Source organism: Camelus dromedarius, chromosome 12, assembly GCF_036321535.1.
Source record: "Camelus dromedarius isolate mCamDro1 chromosome 12, mCamDro1.pat, whole genome shotgun sequence".
NCBI lineage: Eukaryota > Metazoa > Chordata > Mammalia > Artiodactyla > Camelidae > Camelus > Camelus dromedarius.
The window spans coordinates 39,310,762-39,332,954 of NC_087447.1; the positions used below are offsets into that span (position 1 = coordinate 39,310,762).

At 44.5% G+C, this 22,193-nt stretch overlaps 1 protein-coding gene across 2 annotated transcripts in view; it reads right to left on the reverse strand.

Annotated features, from left to right (window-relative positions):
- BMAL1 (basic helix-loop-helix ARNT like 1) overlaps positions 1 to 22,193 on the reverse strand; it is a 354,823-nt gene that overhangs the window by 142,885 nt on the left and 189,745 nt on the right. For both annotated transcript variants that reach the window (XM_064492559.1, XM_064492560.1), the window contains 2 exons: positions 14,550 to 14,608; positions 12,912 to 13,095 (listed from right to left, as the gene is read on the reverse strand). The gene's annotated coding sequence lies outside the window, so the exon portion shown is untranslated. The remainder of the gene's footprint in view (positions 1 to 12,911; positions 13,096 to 14,549; positions 14,609 to 22,193) is intronic.

Consider the following 22,193-nt stretch of genomic DNA (forward strand, 5'->3'; position numbering starts at 1 on the left):
GTGTTGTGTGTACAATATGCAAATAAACAAATGTATCATTTGACGTCAGACGAAAGAGAGAACAAAGTGGGTGCTGCTTCAGCTAGCTTGGTCACAAAAGACATTTTTGGCCAAGTAACCTTTGAGCAGAGATTTGGAGGAAAGAGAGGAATAAGCCAAGACAACGTCTGGGGGAGGAGCGGTGCAGGCAGAGGAAGGGGTGTGCAAATGCCCTGCCCTGCAGCATTTACCGGGGAGGTCTGAGGACCAGCAGGAAGTAAATGAGACTAGAGAGGAGTGAGTGAGTCAAGGTCAGAGAAGGAGCAGAGGTGAGGGCATAGCATACTGGTCCTTTGGGAACAGAGTAAGTCCTCTGGAATTATTCTGCATGAGCAGGGAAGCATTTGATGTATTTTAAGAAAAGGAGTGATATAATCTGCTTTGTTCTTTAAAAGCATCGGGCTGGCTTCTGTGGTAAAAATATACTGTAGGGACGAAGGTAGAAGCAATTCTCCAGGCAGTAATGATGAACAAGGACCAGGGTGGTAGCAGTGGCAGTAATGAAGGGAGGATGGATTTGTGATCTATTTTCAAGGCGCAGCCAGTGGAATTTCCTGACAGTTTGGATGCAGGAGAGAGAGAATTAGTCCTTCAAAGGTGACTGCAAGATACTGCATCTTAGCAATTCTCCCCCATGTCAGTATCTTCTTCTAGATCAGTGGCTCTTAACCGACCCCCCACCCATGCCATTTTTCTTAAATTCTGAGTGCTTTTGAGAATCTGGTAAGAGTTACGGGTTTTCTCCCTGAAAAATTCACCATGTGCATATGCATATACTATTTTGTTTATAATTTCAGAGGGTCATGGGCCCTCTGAATCATACCCATGAAGCCTGGGGTCAGAGTCCCTGCCCTTCCCTCTGAGCTCCTTGGGCCCAGCTGTGCTGTGCTGTTCATCTTTGTTTCCTGAGCAGAGTAACCTGAAGACAATCACTGCTCAGTAAACGTGCAGGAATGAATGAGTGAAAAACAGCCGCTTCTCTAGTTATTTACTTGTCCTGGCAACAAAGAATTGTGTCCCATTTATACCCCTACTGGTAACTGGGGCTATTATTACAATATATACTAATAACCAAACCGAACCAACAAACAACAAAGCCGGGAGAGGGGAGAAGGAAAAACAAAGCTTGGGAATTGCAGCAGAAAAGCATTTTAAAAAAAAATGTTCCTTTCCAAAAGCGTTGGTGGAGACACCCAAGGGAGGATGGCATGTGAGTAAAAAATGTAATCATTCTACTGGTAACTCGGGACATTTTCCACCTGAGCTGCAGGCAGAGGGAGCATCTGGCTTCAGAATTTCTGCACAAGGTGAGGGAGATTCTGGGATCCTGGTTGCCGCTAAGCCCCAGGCCAGGTATGTGGAGGGAGGGAGGGAGGAAGCACCTGTCCTGAGCATCAGAGGCCACCTGGAGTGAGGATGGGGACTGACAGAGAAAGGCCTGATGGGATTGGGGACGCAAACACCAACTTGTCACCTGAGGGCAGAAACAGGGCCATTTGAAATGATCACCCTGGCTCTCAGGAGCCTGAAAATTTGTTGTAAGGACAAACCGATCATCCAAAACAAGTGGCCTTCCAGAGGGTGCCAAGAGGATATGGCCTAGACAATGGCCTTTCTCCTTGTGAACTGAATAGGAGCCTTATTTAGCAGTTGAAGAAGTCCATGAGGAAGTTTCCATCTCCTTCTAACAAAGGAGTTAGAAACCATAAAAATAAATAAAAGCAGCTCTGAATTGTGCAAATTAGGTTTGTTATTCCCAAGGCTGCCCACTGAACATACTGATTCCAATTTAGCAGACATTTATGGAGTCTGGCTGTATCCTGCACCATGTTCCCTTTAACCCTGATAATGCCCGGTTGAATTGGTGTTATTCCTTTTCCCCCTTATAGGTGAAGGATGAAGGATACAAGGCTTGAAGATGTGTACATGGCCAGAAAGTGGCAGAGCAAAAATCGGGACCCAGACATGGCTGACTCCAAATTCATGGTCTCCCATTCACTAGGCAGCCTTTCTTAATACCTACACGCGCATCCGAGAGAAAAACAATTAGCCCTCTTTTGTCCTGTGAGTCAGAGGGAGGTTGGAAAGGGCTGTGCTCAGCCCTCCTCCCAGCTTACACATCTCACAGAAGAATGCCTTGGGAGCCCCGGCCCTGGTGGAGAGCCAGGCCCTGCAGGCAGCTGCCAGGGAACTGGGCTGCAGCTGCCTGGGTCCTGCTGTTGGTGCCTTTTCGGGCCTTGTTTGATAGCTCCTGCTTGAGAAGCCAGCCTGGAACACTGCTGCTGCTTGGAGAGCAAGGATGCTCTCGTCGTGCCCTTTTCTGGGATGAGGTGTCTGGCCCAGTGGAGACGCAGCAATCAGAGCAGATTAAATTCAGACCTTGTGCCCAGGGGACTGAGGATTGGTTACAATTTTGTTTTTCATTTTCTGGACATTTTTGTTTTTGCCTCAAAGTGTAAAAAGGCAACATGGGCTTTTTAAATGATGTGCAACAAAGAGCAAGAGAAGGAGAGGGGGCACCTGGGTGCCTGTGTGCCTCTAATGTGTCTCTGCTGAGCTTCTTACAGTGAAGAGAGCAGAGCTCCCAGACAGGGAAAAAACCTTAAGAGGCTCTTGATAGGAAATACATTGGAACTTGTCGCCTACCCAATGGATCCTAATCCTCTTTCATGAGCTGAAATCCCTTTGAATTGGATTATAAAATTCCTCTTGGTAGAAGGCACTTCATTGAAAATGCAAAGCCCTTGATTTGTGAAAGAAAACAAACACTAATTTGGCTTTTTTTTTTTTTTTTTTTGCCTTAGGAAAGAAGTTGTGGGTAGATGCTTTAAACAAGCCCCGCTCCTGCCTTTTGATCCCCTAGTTCCCGAATATGTGCGGAGAACCAAGGTCTCAGGAAAGAGGGCAACCCTCCCTGCTCCCTCTTGAAGTCAGTCAGCATCTCCACGGAAGCTGTTACTCTGACTTGTTTAAAAAATTTATTTGACGCGCTGAGCAATGGGAAAAGAAAACCTTGCTGAGAAGCCAGAGAGCCCTTTTAAACGGCGCGTTAATTGGATCAAAGCTTCCCTCAATGCAGGGATAATTGCTTGTAACTGGCTAAAGTCTGTGACCTGGAATTGGATTGACAAATGTCAGTTGGCAAGTCAGAGAGAAGACTGGAGACAAACTGGCAACTGCGAAAGATTCGGGGGCAGATGGGAGGGTGGTTGCTAGGACATTTTCTCGCTGACCGCAGCTCAGATAACTCCCTTGTGGACTTCATGATCTTTTCCTAGACCTGCATCCCACCTCTGACCTGCTTCTGTCGTCTCTGATTACTTGATGCTGTGCCCTCTTTCGCCTCTTGGCTCGTGGTTTGGTGAGAACATATCTCAGTTTTCTGAACGCCACCCCTGGGTTGTGCCGTGGCTGGAGCTGGGCAGGTTGGGTCTGGGAAGAGCTAGGTCTCGATTAGAAGGAAAAAGGGGTCCATTCCCTGCATGCCAGCGCCAGGGCACTGCCTGTGGGATGCCATTAAACATCTCAGCGTTCGGCAGGGGTAATCCAGACGCGCTGCCTTTCAAGTTCCTTGGTGCATAATAGTGCAGGATTTGTAAAGGTCTGGCAATTATGCTATTTCTCTAATCAGCTGTGTTAGGGTTTGTGAAATCCGTGGCTGCCTCTCTGTTCTTAGGAGCCTTTTGATCATGAGGAAACAGGAACTGTGAACATCAAGGAGCAGACAGGTCAAAGGGTCTCACTCTCCCTGTGTTTCCTATCCAGCTGCCAGCTACTGCCCAGCCTTTCCCACGCTGCTTCCGGCCCTTAGCTTGGACCCCAGAGCTGGCAGGGCTTCCCTGGTAGAGAGAGGATATCACAAGCTCACGGGGACACGACTTTCTCTTGCCTTATCTGGATAGGTATGATAAAATTTCTTCCTATGTCTCAAAAGCTTAAAAGTTAAGCCAATAAAATTTCTCAACAAAGCTGGACTTCAAACAGAGGACTTGCTGTCATTACTGGTTCTCTCCTCTCCAAGCATACCTGCAGCCTTTCCCCGGGGAGAGCAGGTGGCCCTGCTTGAGATGGCTAAGGAGCCATCCAGTCTGTGCCCTGCCAGAAGGAAAACATTATGCGGCAGAGCCAGGAGGTTCTGTACCCTAGGCTGGGGAGATTCTTAAGAGTTGCCAACTCAGAAGGGACAAAATGAGAAAGGCATATGGGCTTGATTTCAATTTATTCATATATTTTAAAATTCTTTCATTTCTTTATGAGCAGATAAATCTATGTGCCCTGATGCAAAATTGGAAAGATCCCAAAGAGTAGACAGTGAAAAGTAAGTCTTTTTTTTTTTTTTTTTTTTTTTTTTAGCTCTTCTAGGTCCCAGCTAATCTCTGTGGAGACAACAGTGTGCCAGAGAGATTGGGAACAGGGGACGGGAGTCAGACGCTCAGCTCAAAGGCTGGTGTAAGGGCCTGGGAGGCTGTGAGGAGGGAGGAACCGAGGGAGCTGGTGTGACCATCACTGCTGATTGGTAATGAGAAGCGGGAAGAGGGCATACAAAATGTCCAGAAATGGGGGCCCCGTGAATAGAGAATCAGTTACGGAAGGCAAATGAGGACCCTGGCTGAAAAAGACAAATGCCAAGGGATGGATGGGACGGGGCCAACTGCAGGGTTCTGAAAAGTGCAAAGGAGGTAGGCAAGGGGCACAGCAACGTGGAACTGGGTATCCAAAGAGCAGGTGAAGTGTTGCTGGGTTTTGAAGACCATGTAGGGTTTGTCCTCGGGTGGCCAGGAGAGGGAGGGCGTTCTAGAACATGGGACCTGCAGGGCCAAAGATCAGGTCAGGGTGAGAGACTGTAAGGGGGACATTTAGCTGTAGGTCAGGCTGAGTGTGCAAGAAAATAGAGCTGGACTAGATTGCAGAGAACTTTGAAAACTGGCCAGAGATGTTTGGACCTGAGACTCAAGAATAAATTTGGGAAGATGAAGAAAATAAAGCAAGTGTTTCCTAATGAGGTTTTCCAAGTGTCCTATTAATGTCCTGTCTGGACACCACCTTGGTGAAGCTTTCTTTGTCTTTCTCTCCAAAAGCTAAACCTTCCTCCTGTGCTCTGCATATGCTTCTGCTTACTCACTCACTACGTCATTATTCATTTACATGCCTGGCTTCTCTACTAGAGTGTCTTTCTTATTTCTCATTTTCACATTTCTGGAACCACCAATGATAATGACAGCAACAATGATAGCCATGATTTACTGAGGAATTACCATGTGCTAGGCACTGTTTTATGTACCTTAAAAATATTATCTTAATAAATCCTTTCAACAGTCCTATGAAATACATACCCATTATCAGCCCCATTTTACAGATGAGGAGACTGAGGCACAGAGAACTTACTTGCTCGGGGTCACACTGCTGATAGGCAGGAGCCAGGTTTTGAACCTGAGCTATATAACTACAGAGCCTACGCTCTGTATTCTTCTAAAAACAATGATAACATTTGGGAAACATTTGGGAAGAACCAGGGACTGAGCAAAGTATTTTATATGTAATAGGTCAACAACCTTGGGAGGGAGGTCTCACTATTGTCACCTTTCTGCTTACAAGAAAACTGAATCTTAAGCCATGGCTAAGTCATGGAGGAAGAAAACAAAGGGCCTGGATCCCTGTCCCCAGACTCTTAGACATTGTTCTGTCCTCCCTTCTAGTACACAGTATGTGCTCAGTAATTATTCAAAGAATAAAGAAACGATTGAAAGAGAGGGAGGAGGGAAGGAGTGAAGGAAGGAGGGAGGAATAGAAGGAGGAAAAAAGGGGCAAAGAGGAGTGGAGGAAACAGAGGAAAAGAAATCCAACAGAATATAGTAGTCAGCTATCTCTCAAACTCAATCAGAGCTAGTAACATCAATTTCCATTGTGTAAATATTGTGAGAGAGGACTCTGGAAGAAAACCCTTTAAATCAAAGGAAGCATCACTAGTGTAAAACTCCGTAACATCACAGAGTGGTGGGGACATCCTTTGAGTGGAAAGAACTTCCTGGAGCCCAGGTGTACAAGCCAGCAATGGATTTACTCACCAGTCTTGACACACTTCCCTGGAACAGCAGATTATAATGAATATTGATCGCTTAAAAATCACCCACACTCAAGAGGTACCTTTTTTGAAACGTTTCTCAGTGTTTGGTGGTTCTTAAGAGATAATGTTAATCTCCATAATTCTGTGACCCAAACTGACCATCAAGATGAATGATAACTGAAATGGTTCCCTTTTTTCAGGAGGATGTTTTTTGGCTTTATAGACACCACGTGTGCCTGTGAATGCTGGGTTTCTCTCTTGCTGTCTGCTTCAGGAAGGGATGCAATTTCTGCAGGCTAGGCAGGCCTGCTGGAGGTAATTCTCTTAGGTTAATCAAGCCATGCCTGGTGGATTTTTCTACCACAGACAGGAAGGCCTCAGTTTAGCACATTAACAGTAACCATATTTTCCAAATCCCACAAAGGGGCACCGCGTCTGGCTGAGCACCGGGTTCTGCTTTATGAATGTAGTCATGTGAACTTCTCCCCAAGGCACAAAAATGACATCATCCATCACTAGTCACTTTGTGAATTGCCTTGATGGAAGGTAAAATGGTAGGATGCTGGGAACACCCAGGGGTACAGGGACAAGTGGTTGTTGGACCCCCAAAGCCAGTGGTCTTTAAAAAGAACGGGGATAGGGTCTCCCTGCCCCATAGATGGAGTGAGTCTCGGTGACACAGCAATGCTCACAGTCCCTGTGGTTAATGAGCTCACCCCTGGGCTGCCGGCCGGTCTGCTGCTAGCTAGCTGCCAGCCTGTCGGGTCGGGCTGTGAGTCAGCCGTGGGCTGTCACTCGATCCAGCTGGGCCACAGAGCCTCCCCCAACTCAGCACGGCAGCCTGCAGCTGGAGTTCGGGGAAGCCTGCCCTGCCCAGGCTGCCACCGGCTTCCCTTCCCTAAGTGCCTGGTGGAGAAGCAGTTCAGGCTTAGAACTGAGGGCATTGTTAAGAAGCCCCTTGTCACCCCCACAGCCATCCCACCTCTGCCAGAGGAGGCGAGCCAGCTCTGGAAGGGGACCTGCTGCACACAGAGTGTTCTTTGAAGCCCTCCAGAGATTTCATTAAATTAACCTCCTTTGTCCTGCACATATGCCATGGGAGTTAGTCAGCTTCAATGGGTAGAATCTCATCCCACTTCCGTTTCTGCTTGGAAGTACACCCACTAGCCTCTCCCTCCAGACCCTTTGTTTTTCAGCTCCCGCAGCTATTTGGTCTATTAACCCTTACACAGCCACACTGCATGAGGAGGCAGGTGGAGAGGACTGCGCATTGAGGTTTACTAGGGCAGGAGCCTTGGCATGTATTATCCTGTTGAATCTTCATCCTAGTCCTCCAAGGTAGGAATTGTCCATTTTCTAGATGAAGAAACTGAGGTTTGAGCAAGTCATGTAATTTGCTAAAGGTCCCCGCAAAGCTGATGAAGGACAGAGCAGGGATTCAGGTGGGTGTCCGCGTGTGATTCCTTGACTCCTGCTAATTCCATTAACTAGCAAAGCAGGAGAGTTATTTGGGGGAACCTCTATTCCTCTCATTGTTTTTGTTTTTTGTTTTGCGGACAAAAATAATTTCCTCCCACAGCCCCTCCTATGAGAACCTTGTTGACTGACCCTGTCCTCGGTCAAGGGGTGATTTCTGATGATGACGCAGTGTTGCAAATTGCAGACAGGGTGCAGCCACCTGCTTGACCAGACGACATACCAGCCTGGGTAATACAGAATGTTTCTCTGAGTTCAGAGAACAGTCACTTGCCAAGTCTGTCCGACTACCTGCTCCTCCACGCTCCACTGCCCCAGCCTCTCCACCTCGCTCTCCTGCCCTGGCCTCCAGCTTCTCTGCCCCTTCCTCCATACTTTTCCTACTGGAATTTCTAAATCACAGTGTATTCATATAGCATCATCTTCTGTTTAAAAACTACCAGCAGCCTCTCTCTGGGTATATGTCCAAAGGAATGAAATCAGGACCCTGAAAAGAAACCTGCTCTCCTACATTTACTAGAGTGTTGTTCACAATAGCCAAGACGTGGAAGCAGCCTGAGTGTCCATCAATGGATAAATGGATAAAGAAAAAGATAAATACACACACACACACCCCCATACATATATATATACACAAAGGATTATTGTTCAGCCCTAAGAAAGAAGGAAATCCTACCATTTACAACAACATGGGTGAACCTGGAGGACATTGTGCTAAGTGAAATAAATCCAGACACAGAAAGACAAAAAGTTATGATCTCACACAGATGTGGACTCTAAACTCAGTGAACTCACAGAGGTTTTGGGGGTGGGTGGAGGGGTAGAGTGGGAAAAGTGGAGAGACACTGGTCAAAGGGTACAAAGCTTACTGCACAGTTTGCATAAGTTCTGGGGACCTAACGTACATCACGGTGACTGTAGTTAATGATACTGTACTGTGTCCTTGCCACTTGCTACAGGGTAGATCTTCAGTGTTAGAAAGGTAATGATGTGAGGTGACAGCTATGCTATCTGGGCTGACGGCGGTGACCATTTCACAATGTACACCAAAACACCATACTGTATGGCTTAAATATACACTATTTTTATTTGGCAAATATACTTCAGTAAAGCTGAGACAAACAAACTTCCAGGGCTCCCCAAACCTACTGGAAAAAGTCAAAATCCCTCAGTGAGTCTGCAGGCCCTCCCCATTGTCTCCTCTGCCAGCATCACCTCCGGATGGTTCCCTCTGTGCCGTGGATTAAAGCCACTGCAGAACACGCACCCGTCCTTGACTGGGCAGCAGCATGTACTCAGGCCCCTAGGTCTTTCCTGCATTCTTCCTTCTACCTGGAACAGCCTTCCTTCCTGCTCTGACTGGCAACCTCCTTCAAAAGCCAACTCCAATGTCACTTCGTCTGAGAAGACTGCACTCTCCTTGACCCCCTGTGGGGTGCTGACCTGGTCCTGTCTCCTCAAGTTAGGGACTGTCTTCCCCTTTAGGCCAGCATCCCTTGACAACAGGGGCAGGATTCGCCAGGGTGTTAACACTTGGGTCTGAACTGTGTAGCAAGTAATTTTGTGCTATTAATAGGAGACGCACCAAAGGCTTCGAATGAGCTGCTTTTGTTATAAACTGGAGTGGATTCAAGGTTATTCTTACAATAATGTCATTTTCACTCACTCGCATGTTTCCCTGAGCAGGCGAGAAAGGGGCGGGGCTGCAGCTAGCTTACTGATAATTGTCCCAAGTGTTAAAGGAAGAAGATTAGGAAGGGATCAACAGATCCTGAGATACATTAGTGGGCCGTGGGTAATCCACGAGGCAGGCAGGGATGCATGTCTGCATGGAGAATTTATTATTTGTGTGTGTGTGTGTGTGTGTGCGCGTGCGCGCGCGCGCGAGGCATGTGTATGTGTTGGATGCAGGAGTGCTTTATGTATTCATGTTAAAAAAAATCCCCCCAGATCAGAGCAACAATTATTTCCACCATATGTGAGGTTAACTGTGCTAATGATGAAACAATGTGGAAAACACTTGATGTAATATTAAGAGAAAAAAAGGCAAAATCTCAACCCACATATATGTTACAAGTATATAAAAAATCAGTCCAAATCTGGGAGGAAGTCAGGCTAAGAAACAAAAAAGCACAGATCCATGAGATGGTGAGGTTTTAGGTGAATTTTTTCTATGATGGTTTGAGCAGTATCTCTATCTGGCAGACCCTTCTCCGGGGTCTACCATCACCTGGGCCGGACAGTGTGTGCTCAGCAATCCTGAAGCTGTCACCAGCCCATCTGTCTCAGGTGATGTTCCTAGAGCTCCTGGGGAGAACAGCTCACCTCACTCGCAGCCAGTGGACCTGGTGCCCACCCTCCTCAAAGGGATAGTTGGTACAAAATCCTCCATACTGGTCATCCCTGTTTTAATCAGTCATCAACCCAAGGAGAAGTTAGCTGGCCACCACTTTGCTAATGTTCCATTCTTTCCATCAGGCCCTGGACCTCCGTGCCTTTGACGGAGCACCTGACCTCCCAGACTCTCATGACAGAGCCCTCAGGAATTGCTTGTTCCACAACCACCAAACCACCCGAGATCTTCAACTTTGTGTTCCTTCCCACTCCGTTCTGTGTAAGGAAGGCTGGCCGGCCCTGAGGACACCACACGCAGTGCACCCTTCTCCAGTCACAGCTGTTTGTCCCCCATACCTGTGGTCTTAGGGTTGGAAGGTTTGTCACTGTCCTTTTTCCCAAACGCTGCTCCTACAATGTTCTCTCCACCCTCTCAGGGCCATGCTGCTCAGCTCCATCATTGTCATCATCGTCCAGCCCACCGTTCATCCCCTGAAGACTTGAGTACCTGGCTTATCATCTTCCTTCGCACTCTCATCTCTGCTTGACTTCAGTATCTGGGTGGATGGCTCCTCCAGCTCCATGGCCTCATCCATGTCTTTCCTTTCCTTCTCAGTTAAGCTGCTCCAAAGAGTTGTCTCTACTTCCTGTCTCCATTTTCCTTACTCCCCTATTCCCCTTTCAGTCACTCTATGCAGGATGCTGGCCCTGCGTGCTACCAAAACAGCCCCTAGTCAGGTCACCAGCCACCTCCACGTCAGCAAATTCAAGGGACGTTTTCCCAGCCTCTTCTTACTTCCCTCTCAGCAGCAGCTGACACCAATGACCATTCTCTCCTAGAAACACTCTTCCCTTGGCTTTAAAGACAAAATAGTCTCCTGGCTTCTTCCCTAGTTTCCCTGTATCCTTGGAGGGTCTACCCTCCTCATTCTTACCATCAAATGCTGATGGTCCTTTTCCTGGGTGAGCACATCCTTACCCACAAATAGAAGCTCTCTGTAGAGAACATGGAAATTTATACCTTCAGACTTGACCTCTTCCGAGTTCTAGGCACATAGCTCCAATTCTTGACTCGTTATTTCCATGCAGAAGTCTCAAAGGCATCTTAAAATCAACAGGTTCCACATCTCCCCCTGCTCTCCAACACACATGGTCCTTTTTCAGTGTTCTCTGTCTTACAGGACAGCCCACTGTTCATCTAGTTATAAGCCAGACATCTCAGAGTTAGTATCTCTTTATCTTGCCCATCCTATCTCCAGTTTATCATTAAGGACTATTTCTTTGCCCTCCTAAGTTTCTCAAATCCATCTATTGCCCTTAATCTCCAACTGAACGCCCTGGTCCAAGGCAGCACTATGATTTGCAAGGACTATTGCTATGGTTTGGGCTATGCCATATTTAATCTGCGTGCCTCCAGTTCAGGCTCTACAGAGCATCTGTAAGTAGATTTTGAAGCAGTCATCTAGTTACGCTGTCCTGTGCTTAAAACCCACCATGACTTTTCATCTTTTTAGGACAATGACAAAACCCTTAACATGATCTAAAAAACAAAACAAAACAAAAAAACCCCAAACCCTTAACATGGCTTATAGGTTTCATCTATCCCCTCATCCTATTCTCCCCTCTCTAGTTTTCTAGCCCTTCCCCATTCTCCCTTGTTCCCTCTTGCCCCAGGGCCTTTGAACGGCTGTTCCTTTTGCCTGGAATATTCTCCATATCCCTGGCTTAGTTAACTTCCACTTCTGCTTCACATGAAGCAGTGCAAGCAACTTCTTGCTTCAGTGCAAGTATCACTTTCTCAGGGAAATCTGTCCTGACCTCCTGAGGAGCTCAATTTTCCCTTTAATAAGGTTTCATAACCCCATGTACATACATCTTCACGGCACTAATAGCAGTAGACAATTATATGAGTTGTTACTATGGCCTTCTCTCCACTGACATTAGAATTCCATGGGGGGCAGGAGTCATGTCTGATTTTGATCAACACTGAATCTCCAGCACAAAATATAGAACTTGAGCACCCGATTTAAAATCACCGCTTCCATCACGCTTACTTTTTGCAGCTTTATCTTTTTTCATAGCAGCTCCAATCACTTGCCAAATATGTATTTGTTGATTTGTTTATCTCCACCACTAGACTGAAAGTTCCACAAGGGCAGAGATTTTGTTTGTCGCTGATGGATTTTATTCCTAGCACCTAGAACAGTGCCTCGCATGTGGTAGTCTCTCCATAAGTAGTTTTGCATAGTAAGTGTTTAATAAATATTTGTTGAAGGAATAAATGTATTTTGCACAAATAACAACAAAAAAAAAATCCTCCCCAGCAACAGTAGGGTGTTTAATTAGCCCATCTAGCTATTATGTACTTGCATGCCTGCATTTGTCATAAGTAAATTCATTACATAAACTTATAATAATCACTACCAAATTTACCCAAAAAAGATCTCACCCTAATAAATACATAAAACTGAACATTAGTTATAGTCAGCAGAAACTTGTTTGTTTGCTCATCTACCATTGAAATCACTAACCAATTGCCCCCAGAAGAAGAAATTCAAATAGTGATAAATAACCTAGCTGTAATTGCAGAACATGTAAGTAAATCTTGAGTCCTTGCTTGCCTCCTCTAAACGAAGTGTTTTCCTTTTCATAGGCATTGCCAAATTGCCCTGCAAATGGGTTTTACTCCTATTCACAGCCGCTGGTGCAAATGGAAATGCAGGTGTAAATTTCCTGGGTTTTTCCTAGGTTTCCTGGGTTTTACTCCTATTCACAAATGCTGGTGTAAATGGGACTCAGCAGGGTCCCTGAGTTTTCAGAGAACAAAACTGGGTGAGGGTAGATTGAAGAGGATGGAGAACAGAGGCAGGAAAGACAGGTATCTAGGAGCTGAAATCCTACGGGAGAACACTGATATCTGCTTTCTTGTGCCACAATAAGGCAGGGAAAAGAGGCTCGCAATCATATACCCATCTTCCCAGTTTTTCCAAAGCCTTACCTTGTGGCTTCCTTCAGTGTCGGTCGGAGAAATCTAGGTCACTTGCGGCACCTACTGTCCATATTGGAGAATGGCCTGCGAACGTCAATGCCTTGGAATTTTTGGTTGTTCCAAGCAGTTTCTACATAGCTCTCTCCATATCCATGAATTGCTTCTCCTTTTCTCCTACAGCACACCTTCTGAGCTATGAATGGACAGAAAAGTATGGCTTGGGAGGGTGCCTTTGCGAAAACTGGGGCTCAAAGCCTCCACCTGTTTTTATTTCTGTCAGTGTTTTAGACCCTTGTTTCAATTCAGTGAGCTATCAGAGCACTGTGAGTAGGCCCTGGAGAAACCAAGATGAATGCGATGTGATTCTTCTCTCCAAGAATCTCATAGCCTAGTGGGGCAGTCAGACATACAAGCAAATAATTAAGATGCCAATGGCATGATATAGGAAATAAAGACCTGGAGGGACATGTGACGTCTACCAGGGGAACCCAGGGGGCTTCAGAGAGGAGGCGATATTTACCTACAGTTTGGGGATTAGCAAATCACAGGTGGATAGAAAGATGACCATTTTAGGCAGATAGTATGGCACATGCAAAAAGTAGGGAGGCCAGAACATCTACAGACTGTTCTGGGAGCAGCAAGAAGTTGGTAACTACTGTTAACAGCTTGTTAGAGACCGTTTTGGGTTTTTCAAGATGCGTTTTTGTATGTATATTTGCGGATGGTTGTGTGTCTATGACTTACTTTCATTTTACTAAACATCATATTTAGTGTTTAGAATATTTCAGAAATCTCTCCACATTGGTGAATCAAGACCTGCCTTACTCTTTTAACTTCTGCACAATGTTCCGTCGCGTTGCTCTGTCATAGTCCCTCTTTAGTGCACATTTTAGATGGTTTCCAGTTTTTCACCTTGTATGTCTACTTTTATGAACACGTGCAGGGATTTCCTAGAAGGGAAGTTGCTGAGTTAAAGGGTCCCTACATTTTAAATTTTGACTGATGGGACTTAGAGACCTTCCAGAAAGTTTCTATCAATTTACATTCCTTATAACAAAGTAGCTAAAGTAAGTCAAATAAGCTAGTAAGTCCTGCAGAATTTTTCCTTTCTGATTTGATCCATGTGTAATGTTTTTCTCCCTGAAATAATGATCCTGGCAGTAATCCTACATGCACAGAATGATTTGCTTTTTTTGTAGTCATGGCAACACCCTCTAAGATTGTTGGTATTATCCCCATTTTACAGATGACAAGACACAGAGGCTTGGAGAGGTTGGGCTTTATCCACAGTGCCCCAGGTAGTCCAAACCAGAACTAGAACTCAGCATCCAAAATCCTAAAGCTCTTGCCACTACTCTGTTGCTAGGCAACACTTCTCCCTTTCAATTCCCGTGCCAATGCTACTTGTTGCCATGGTACTGCTGGGACAAGGAGCAGTAAGTTGTAATTAAGCAGTGAGCTAGAATCTTCGCTCCTAGCAGAAAAGGGCCTTTATGCCCTTATGTGTGGGTGGACAGAGAGGGACAGCTGGATGGAGCTGGCTGGGTATCACGTGTTCCATGTGGGACAGATGTTTGTGTTCACCTCTGGCCACTTGAAGCCATTGCCCAGGAACGCATGGATGGGAGTGCTTTGTAGGGGCCTTACCTCCTCGTTGTCCTGTCAAAAATCAGCATCCAACTTCAGTGTGGCCCTCTCTTCGCAGTCTAGAAGAAATGGGTTATCATTGTAAATGGCACCATTATGGAATTGGATAGACCTGAGTTCAAATCTTATCTCTGCCACTTCCCTGCAAGTTACCTACATTGTCTGAGTCTCAGTTTTCTCACCTGCATGGGGACAATCATGCTCACCTTGTAGGTTCTATATGCGGATTCAGTGAGATAAGGGACACCAACCATATAGCCAGATGCCCAATATTCACTGCCATTTACTAAGTGCTCAGTACACTTAGCCAATGTTTGCATTGTTATTTTCATCATTCACCCACGCATTCCTCTTTGGATGCTTTGCAGTAATCCAAGGGGTTCCAAAACCTCTCTAGTATTCCATCACTCAGCACTGAGTTGAGGGATTACACATCTCGGCATGTTTTTATCTTTAGACAAGAACACTTACAAACAGATTTTCAAAAGATCGGCTGTAATGAGGTTCTGAACCTCAGAAATGCATTATCTGCCCCAGGAATGAGTCATCTGTGGTAGGAGGAAAAGTGAAACTGTTTTTCAAAGAGGACACAATGGAAATTACACAATTCAAATTACTGCAATTGCCTTTTCAGCTGAATCCAAGGGAAATTTTTTTTTAATTCATTCACTTGACTTTTTGAACGCCTATGATATGTCAGGCCCCATGCAGAGAGTGACTAGATGAACAGAATGTGGCCCTTGCCCCAGGGAGCTCATGGATTAGCAGGGGAGACAGGCACTTATAATAATTACAGCAATGTGACAGCTGCTATAATGAGGTCTGGGGATGGTACGGTGGGGACACAGTGCAGGAAGTCCTTAACTAGGCTGGGGTGGTGAGAAGGGGAGGATCAGGAGACATTTCACAGAGTTGGGGCCAGCTGAGCAGAGAGACAAAGGGCAAAGGCACTTAGGCAGAGAGAATGATGAGGAAATAGGAGACAGCATGGTGTATTCAGCCTGGGGCACAGCAGAGAGGGACAGATGCCTGTGTGTGGCTGCTGGTCTGGCTGGCCATCAGGATGCCTCACTGAGTGAATCCACCCCAGTAGCTGTGGACTGCACGCCTCATGGGGATGCCGTGCACATGGACCACGATATGCATGTCACCTCCTGGCATTGTGCAATGCAGAGTCCTCCACACCAAGCTCTGGGGCTGGCCCTTTTTAAGACTGAGGAGGTGCCAATGTGTGTGCATGTGGGTGGACTGGGGAGAGGAGCAGAGGAAGACAGCGACACCACACACATCTTCCTAGTGGTGCCTGAATGGACAGTGGAAGGCTTTGGGGCATAAAGGACTGTGTTGAGCAGACTCCGTGATTCAACACCTCCATTTCCAGCCCAGTAGGAACCCCTCTCAAATTCTGCTGAGTCTGGATGGACTCAAGGGCATGAAGTTTAGCACAATTGTCCTTGAACTTAACCTTGGCTGGATGGAGGCTAGGTTCTTCTCTACTTTCCAGATTTCGTAGTCTAGAATAAGAAGCAATGAACTTAGGAACCAGCCCTCCCTCACAACATGCATCTCACTGCTAGTAACCTGTTATTAAGTTTGTCCGGAGTGTATTACTGGGTGAGGTTAGCTCCCATTGTATTATGCTTTGAAATGCACCCCTCACCAGGCAAATATGTGTGGGGCAGGGAAAAGAGGCCCAGAAGTCTTACTGTACAAATTAGGATGAGATCAGTGAAATTCTAAAGTGGCTCTTCACTACTTGCTGCACAATCTTGGGCAAATCACTAAAATCTCCGTTTTCTCAAACAGGTGTAACAATAGTGCCTATCTTGAGGTTGTTTCCAAAATTAATCTGATAATAACACACGTAAACTGCTTAGCACCCTGCTTGGTACAGATAAGCTCTCAGGAATATTAACTATAGTGGTATTGTTTTATTTGTATTGATAAAATGTCTGAGTATTTCTAAGAAAGGATCAAAGATAAGCTGACAGTTTGGGGCAGTGACCCTCATCACCGAGCACAATCTGGGCCATACTAACCTGACACACCCCCAGCCCCATCTCTCATTTTTTTTTTTAAGTGTAGGTTCAAAGGAATAGCCAATTGCTCTATCAAGCCAGGAGTGGGGTCACTGTGGTTGGCATCTTTCAACTGCCTGAGAGACAACGGGTCAGACGGAACACTGCTTTCCCATTCCAGTCCTGAGTAAGTGTCCCCATCATGACCAGCCAGCCAGGGAGGGTCCAGAGGAGAACATCTGCCTTTGCACCCACTCCTTTCTCCATGAGAAGACCCAGCAGCCACGGGAGCCTAACCACAAGCTTGGCCTCGCACTGCTAGGAGGGGAAGAGAGTGGGTATGCCATACCTCCTGTCCTGGAGCCGGATCTAAGCAAAGGGCCTTTATTTTAAGGTCCTGAGCGTCAAGAAAGCTTTCTTTGAACTACTCTTGGGCTGAGGAGGTTGGAGATGAGTTCTTCCTGCTGTCAGGGTAGTTATGCTGGATGGTCTACTGGCAGCTCAGCACCATCCCCCGTCTTCTTTACTCTCCCCTGTTGTGAGGGCTGGAAGCCTGAGGGCTGGAATATTCCAGAACCCCTTGCCAGGGTTCTGTGCTAGATTCCACAACTTAGAGGTGCTTGCACAAGGCTTGGAATTCGGAAAATAGGTGGAGGCCATTGCAGTGCTCCTCTGGCAGAGAAGAGCAGACAAGTGGTTTTAGCAGATGTGAGGCGCTGCAAAGGCTCAGGCTTTCCTCTTTGAATCACCAGCCCTGGGGCTGCAGCCAGCTGAGATCATTGCTAATTTCCTCTGGCTCCTGTGATTTCCTGCTTCTGAGACCTAGAGTTAGTGTCAGAGCCAGCCAAGGCTTTCCCTGACTTTTGCTTCTCAGACACTTTCAACTGTTCGGCAAGCGTCGAATTCCCTCAACTAAATCTCCTTCTGCTTAACATACCTAGAAAGCTATTTCTGTTTTCCTGACCAACAGAAAGTGCCTGGCCTGTAAAGTCTTATCGTCTGGATGGAGAACTTGGACCTTGCTTTTTTCCCGCATTATGGAATCTTCACTGAAGTAATTCAGGCAAATTAACAGTCTTTGAGTCTTATTTCTGCCCCAGTGACCCAAAAACACTTCTTTATTTTCAGGAGGTAAAAACAGAAAGAACAGGTCTCCCTGCACAAAGACAGAACCCGGTGCTTCCTATCAATTTGAAACACCTTTAAAAAACGTAAATACCTACTGGGAAACTAATGCTCCATAAATTACTTTGATTTGATAATCAACTCATCTAACTCATAACTAATATCATCTCAGAAAAAAGCTTAATTTTATGCATAAAAAGCATTATAAATGCATTACCAGTTATCAGAATAAAAGAAAAATGCACCCATATTTTAAGCATCCTGACAAGTCGTTTTGAGTTTTTCATTGCCTGCTTGCCTTAACCACATGCATATGTAATTTTATGTAGCACTTCTGTGAAAACACAATTTTATAATTTGCTTTTTTGTACTTAACAGTACATTAATAAAATTTCCATCTTGTTATGTAGACTTCCTAATTGTCACGTTTAATTACTTCATAATATTTAGTTGAGTGAATCAATCGCAATTTACTAACATTTTCCCCCATGGCTGAATATTTAGGCAGGTTCTAATTATTTTATTAGTGTGCTTAATGCTTCAGTGCACATCTTTTTACTTCTGTTGATTTATCTCCTCAGGATAAATTCCCGTGAGTGGAATTTCTAGGGCAGGAAGCCTAATTGACACCTCTGGAATGGATTTCCAATCTCCTCTCATCCAACCCCTACGGTTTTATGCTTGATTAGTTACTTGAATGGGATAGAAGGAACAAGGGAGAAGTAATCAGAGATCCTAGAGTTCTTCTAAAGTCAGACTGGCTTAGATGTGGCAGACTTTGGGCCACCAGGTAGCTATGCCAGGAGAAGTCATCCTGAGAGACTGGGTAGAGAGACTCCTGGATCAGGAAAGACCCAGAGGTAACCCTCAACTTTGAGTTAATTGCAACAGCAAACAGCCCCCAACTTTTAACATAATGAATAAGCTTACTTCTCATTTCGTGATAGGCAGGGTGAGAGACCTCCAGTTATCCAGGCTATCTTATCCTAAGGCTTCACCCTGGTAGGGTTCCTGGTATCCTTTCCACGCAGCCAGCAATGGGAAAGAGATTATTACATTGTGGTGGTGGTGGTGGTGGTGGTGGTGGGGGCGTGGAATATATGGGTCGGACTGTAAGTGGCCTCCATCACTTCTGCTCATATTCCACTGTGCAGAGCCCCATCACAAAGCCCTCACTTAACTGCAAGGGAGGCTGGAAAGTGTAGTTTATGTGTGTGCCCAGGAGGAAGAGGGGAATGTAGATGCCGGTGTGCACCAACAGTCCCTGCCAGAGTCTTTTTTACAATTTAGCCTGTCAAACCTGAGAACAGGAAGGAGGCAGTGGAGAAAAGTGGAACTCTGCTGCTTGCACATGTTTTGCATGCAGAACAATGCAAACAGAATGTGCCTTTCCAGATGCTGGCAGGTTTAAGCAATGGCTGCAGTATCACACAATTCCTGGGATATTCCCCCCCACCCCCATAATCAACACGGGAAGAGGGACAAAAGGAGTCACTTTTCACTTTTTCCTGGATTTCAGGGGAAGCAGACACTAGAAATATTACTTGCTGACCCCTGCTCTTTTCCTTCCCCCTCTACACCCTGGTTCCTTCCGTTCTGAAGCCTCATCACCTGGTTCTGGTTCCAAGTCTCTAATTCCATTTTTCCAGTTTCCGGATCTCAGTCTTCCTTTCCTATTTATTGGATTTCATTATATGTGAGTCATTGTGTTAAGAACTTTATATACGTAATGGGAAGAAAAAATATTGCTACAGTTAGGTGGCAGAAATCCATTAAGAGGAGAAAACTCTCTTTCTGTCAGGGACACACCTCAGTGGACTTGTTTGGCTGTAAAAATGGAAGCATCTCTGAGCAGAATCAAACAGAAATAAGTTTAGCATAAAACAAACAAGCGAAAACGGTGGGAGTTGGGGGAAGGGGGACTGCTCTCCATGATGGAGTGAAAAGAAAAGTTTTGGAGAATTTTAGAGATGTCTTCTGCTGGGTCCTTAAGATGGTACTGGTGATTTGGAAAAGGAGATAAATATTTTAACTCTGGCTGTACATTAAAATTACATTGGGGACTGTGACTTTTGAGACTTTTTTAAAAATTGAAAACAATCAAAATCTAGTGTACTTACAGAAAATTATACAAATCATACATGTACAGCCTGATGGGTGTTCACAAACAAGCATACCTGTGCAATCATCACTCAGATGAAGGAAGTAAACATTACCAGTATCCAGAAGTCCCCTCCCTGTCCCTTCCCAGGTAGTAGCCACTACCTTGGTTTCTAATGCCATGGATTAGTTTTGCCTGCTTTTGAATTTTATAAAAATGAACTAATAAAAAACGTGAACTTTTTTTGTTGGACTTCTCTTTTTTCACATCATTTTTGTGAGATCCAGCTGTGTTGATACAAGTGTTAGGAATTTGGTCATTTTCATTCAGGCACAGCATGAATCTAGCATTAATGCTTAGTGTAGGTATTCATCAATATTTTTGTTCATCACTGATGGACATTTGTGTTGTTTCCAGTGTTCGGCGATTTTTAATTTTGCTATTTGGAACATTCCTTAAAAAAATTTTTAAATTATGGTAAAATATATGGAACATAAAATCTTAATGATTTTAAAAGTGTACAATTCAGTGGCATTAATTCACTATCTACTATCTGCTTCTAGGACATTTTTAAAACAGCAACTTTATTGAGTTTTAACTCACCTATCATACAATTCACCTATTTAAAGTGTAAAATTCAATGGGTTTTAGTGTACTCATAGAGTTATGCAACGATCACTGCAATCAAGTTTAGAACATTTTTATCCCCCCAAAAAGAAATGTCAAACCCATCAACAGTCACTGTTTATTTTGGCCTATCACCTCCCCTACCTTATCCCACCCCCACCAGCCTTAGGCAGTCACTCATCTACTTTCTTTTTATACAGTTGTTTTTTTTTTTTTTTTTTTTTTGGCAGGGGCTGGAGGAGGTAATTAGGTTTATTTATTTTTTAAGTGGAGGTACTGGGGACTGAACCCAGGACTTCGTGCATGCTAAGCATGTGCTCTACCACTGAGCTACACCATCCCCTCTTCATCTACTATCTCTGTAGATTTATAAATGGCCCTATTCTGGACAATTCATATAAGCAGAATCATACATTATAAAGTATTTTGTGACTGGTTTCTTTCACTTGGCATAACATTTTCGAGCACGTCATAGCATGCATTAGTACTTCATTTCTTTTTATCGCTGAATCACAGTCCATTGTATGAATATAAACATTTCACTTCTCCTTTAATCAATTGATGGACATTTGGGTTGTTTCCAGTTTGGGGCTATTATGAATAATGCTGCTATAAACATTTGTGCTCAACTGTTTCTCTGAACATATGTTTTCATTTCTCTTGCCTATGTATACCCAGGAGTGGAATTAGTGGGTAATATGGTAACTCTTATGTTTAACGTTTTCAGAAACCGCCAAACTGTTTTCCAAAGTGGGCTCAGCTATTCTACAGTAATGCCAGTAGTGCACGAAGGTTCTAATTTCTTTCATCCTCACTAAGGCTTGTCATTATCACCTTTTTGACTACAGCCATTATAGTAGGTGTGAAGTGGTATCTCATTGTGTTTTTATTTGCATTCTCTGCTGTCTAATGATGCTGAGCATTTTTTCATGTGGTTATTGGCCATTTGCATCTCTTTTACGGAGAAATGACTATTCAGATCCTTTGGGTTGTTCTTATTATTGGGTTGCAAGAGTTCTTTCTACATTCTAGATATAAATTCCTTATCAGATATACGATTTGCAAATAGCTTCTCCGTCTTGCAGACTGTCTTTCCACTTTCTTGATATTATCATTTGCAGCACTAATGTTTTAAGTGTTGATGCAGTATGACTTACCTTTTTTCTTCTTTTGTTGCTTGTACTTTAGGTAACACGTCTAAAAATCCATTGTTTAATAAAAAAATCAATTGTTTACAAAGATTTATGCCTATGTTTTCTTCTCAAAGTTTATAGTTTTAGTTCTTACATTTTGATCTTTGATCCATTTTTTTCCCTTAATATTCTTGCATCTGACTTTTGGTGAATATATGTACACATTTCTGTTGGCTATATACGTAAGAATGGAATTACTGGGATATAAGGTTTTGTATGTTCAGCTATAATCTTGCAAAAATAATTCTTCAAAGTGGTTGTACCAATTTATCATCTGACTCACAGTGTGTGAGAGTTTCAGTTATTCTACGTCCTTGTCAGCACTTAGTACTGTCAGTCTTTTTCATTTTAGCCTTTCTAGGAATGTTTACTGGTATTATTCTGTGGTTTTCTTAAGCATTCCTTTGATGGCTACTGAAATTTAAAATATTTGTATGCTTTTTAGCCTTTTGAACATTTCTTTTGTGAAGTGCTTTTTTGAGGTTTTTTTGCCTAATTTTTCTTACTGTAAGAGTTCTGTTTTAGTAATCTAATGCCACATAGCAAAACACCCTGAATCTTTGGTGGCGATGATTTATTA